Genomic DNA, 3,999 nt, shown 5'->3' with positions numbered 1-3,999 from the left:
AAGAAAAAAAAAAAAAAAAAACAAAGAACAGCAACTTTGCATATGTCACAAAGCCCTGGTCCCCAGCATTAGCTGTTCACAAGACTACATACAGATATATATTTTGGTAAACCACTTCAGATGGATTAAAAACGAAATTAGAGTTCACTCTGAATTTATGCAAAAGCAAACAAGCAGACTAAATGCTTAGAAACAACTTCATTTAGTACTGGAAAATTGCCATTACTGTTTTACCAGTGCTCTGACAACTTAGAGCATATATCTAAGTCTAATGCATCACTAACTCTGACATGCTAAGTCATTTCCTTCCCCTGTCATGGATATAATGTGATGCTAACAACAGCCAACGCATGTCAGCTGTGTTTTGTTAAAGACAAATGATCAGTATGAAGTATTATATATATATATATATTTATATTCTTTTTTTAAGTTGGTACTAACTATGAAATTGGGAAAGATGAATAAAAAGTTGTTGCCTGACCACCTGTTGCCTCATAAATCTGAGGGCCGTTTCAAATTCCAGTTCTAAAGGAAAACATATGTAATATAAAGTAATTCCACAAGCAAAATGGTGATGTGATGGAATTTGAATTTTGAAAGTACCTTTTGTGTTACTGACAGAAATTGACAACACATCTGGAAGAAGCAGGGAATTGGGGAACTAGGATTTCTTCTTGTCAAAAACAGAAAATCTTAGGTTAGCAGATTGGCTGAGGGGCAGCTGAAATATTGTAAATTCTTCACTGGCTACGCTTTGCAATCACGTACTTGAACAATCTTAAACAAATTCTTGTGTTATTTTGCTACAGCATAGTACATAGTAAAAAGAAGTTTGAGTAGCTGCATGACATTACTTGCCAGCATTTCTGTGATAAAAAGCACCAGTAAATTCCAGGTGTGCCATGTACACACTAGGTTCCCAGCATCTCCTGACATCAGCAGAAATTACTGTGATCTTTCTCTTCTAGTATTAGGAATCATAGCAACAAGTATAAGTCTTAACTGCAACATTTCAAAGCTCTTGCAAAAACTATCGTTTTTAAGATTTGCAGTTTTATATAGTTATGAAATGAAATGTTTATGCATGATCTTAATTTCAGAGAGAACATAGTTTAACAAAGCGAATCTAGAATAACTGCTCCCTTTTTTGTTAGTTAATGCTGGAGTTTTGATCATAAAGATAAGGTCACCTGACTTTTTAAAATTCTTTTTTGTCCTTTCTTATTTTAATAATGAACTAAATTTAAATTATTATATATATGATAAATTATCATATAATTACATAGTAAACTGTAGGAATTTATCATGTATTTTTAAGAGACATTTTGCATCCTAGGAACAAATATTTCAGAATACACAAATGAAAAAGTATCATGTCTATTTGACAACTATTTCAGGTTGTCCATGGAAGCATTTTTGCCCATGCAATATTCAACAGTTTTGGCAAGAATTGGGTTTGGATTCGTTTTTTTCCATTACATAGAAATCTACATTCTAAAAATCACAAAATGCCTGAGTATCAATTACAGGGCTAAAATCAGATTAAATCAACTGTAGAATTTTAAATGGTGTTTTAAGATTCACAGAGAAAACAACATCTGTGTCAGAGAAAGTGCAACCTGAAAGTACAATTCAGTACAAATAAGCTTCACTCAGCAGTGACTAGAACAGCAGAAGACCAAGACGGTATTTCCTGTAGTTCTTGGTGACCTCATATAATATTGAAGCCTAGCATGAGTTTTATTGTTGACTTCTGGAAAATATTCTCAAAGGACAAGATATACTTCTCTCTTGAGGATACATTACTCTTGGGGCTTCCTAGTTATTTTATTTTTGCTGGAGGGCAATACAGAAAAAAATTCTTCTCAGTTTTTCTTGTCTTGAAAATGATTTAATTTCTGAGCCACTTAAACTTTTTTCAAGGCTTTCTGAATTAGCTTAGTAAACAAAAACAAAAAACTAATAATATGTATATATAAAGAGAAACAGAAATGCAGATACTCTGAGGAAAAAAAATAAATGCATCCAGCAACTGAGGTTGTTGTTCTTTGTTGTATTTTTCTCTGATGAATCCATATGGAATGACACCGGCCATCTCTCTGGAACACATCACTCCTTTCAATCTCTGTAATGGTGAACTAGTTCTTAAATTGCTGCACAATTTTCTTTATGGAACAGAAGGCATTAGAACAGGAAGAAAGGGATACCAATTCTTTTTCAGAACAAAACAAAAGATGATTCGCTCTTTGAAAGAACCAACTCTGCTCAGAACCTTTTGAGCACAGGTCTGAAGGCCAATGCTGAATGTCAAGGTAGTAGAATTCCTGACGAGGGAATAGTGGTAGTTGCTAATTGCCAAAGGGCTCTGAATAGGCAGCTCTTACAAAAGATACATACGCAGCATTTCTGCTACTACCACGGCATATACTGTATAAAATCTGTTGGATTTTAGTTGCTAGAAGCCCTGTGAACCAGAGCCTGTTGTTTGTGTGCAGACAGGAATAAAGCCTGAAGATGTGGTTATTATGCCTTTAGGCTGATCAGCTGCAGGTTGGAAGGATCTGGAGCTACTGAGGGACACCTCTCCTGTGCACATTCATCACTCTGCTCACTGAGCAGGTTGAGGGCGCTGGCTGTAATCAGTGCAGGCTGGCTGTATGAATATGAAACAGAGTATCACACGCTGAAATAGAAATATTGCATCAATGCAAAACCTGTCAACATATATGATCTAGGATAACATTTCCCCCAGTTGAAGTATAGTTAGTGCTTAAGGTTGAAACAATTAGAATAATGCCGTTACTTCAGGATAAAATAGTCCTACAGTGCTTTGATAGCCAAAACAGTGGGAGATAAGGAAACACTGTAGACATGCATAATTTGCATGAAGACTGAAATACCAGTGTAAATAATTTCCCTGCCATTTTTCTGTGATCTGCAGAACAGATGATATGAATTTCTTAAATTTTACAACTATCTGTAGTTGTAGTAGACTCAGAAAAAAAATCCAGATCTATCTTTTTCCCCTTCCTAAATATAGGCAAGTGCTTGCAGAGCTTAGCTTTCCTCAAAATACACACCTGCATCAGGAAATTTAAATGTAGTTTTAAACTGCTTAAGTAAAACTGAATTCAGTGAGAGGTCTGCAAAACTGTAAAAAACTTAGAGATACTTAAAGATTTTTACACAGATTCTGTGTTTCAAATATATATTATTATTATTATTATTATTAATTTTAGAAATGTATATTCCATGCCTTTTAATTGAGATTGGAATTATTCTGTGATCTGGCAATCCTCTTTAAAGACTTTAAGCTCTTCCTCACTTAACTTCAACACCATTGAGACTATTTAGCCTAAATTGTCCTTTTTACTGTGAAAGCAGACTTGTTGAAAATCAGCCTTCTTAGAAATTTTTGCGTAGCTATGAACTTCCATAGTTTCTCATTTTGAACAAAATAAAAACAAACAACAAAAAAAATGAACAAATCAAAATAAAAAAATGAGGAACTTGTTGCCAGTGATTTTGTAGTTGCCTGGAACTCTTCCAGTGACCTGGCAAAATAGAGAGCCTCAGGTCTGTCATGAAGATTTCAAGGCAGTTCCCAAGATACATGCTCCTAATTCCATTATAAACAACCTTGTGTATCCCACCTGGCTTCCCCATCAAGTTCTGACAGTGTGTGAATCTTCTTTGAGGTCAATGTCATTATTCTACAGTGAGTAACCCAGATAGGTAAGTTATCTCAAATGGTGCTAGACATCTTATGGTTAGGTAACTCAGTCATATCTCCCATTGCTATTTTATTGCAAGAATGAGTAACAACAATATTACAGTTAAAGTCACAGACTAAGGGAATGTAACTTTTATGTGAATCTGAGTATTTAACACCAGCATAAGGTTTTGACAGTCCAATTGTAATGCAATTAATATGACCTTTTACAGTGCTGCAAACACTCACAAAACAAATTAATATAAAAAAAAAGCTAAATTAAAAAA

This window comes from Meleagris gallopavo, chromosome 4 (genome assembly GCF_000146605.3).
Source record: "Meleagris gallopavo isolate NT-WF06-2002-E0010 breed Aviagen turkey brand Nicholas breeding stock chromosome 4, Turkey_5.1, whole genome shotgun sequence".
Lineage (NCBI taxonomy): Eukaryota > Metazoa > Chordata > Aves > Galliformes > Phasianidae > Meleagris > Meleagris gallopavo.
Note: the sequence above shows the minus strand (reverse complement) of the source record.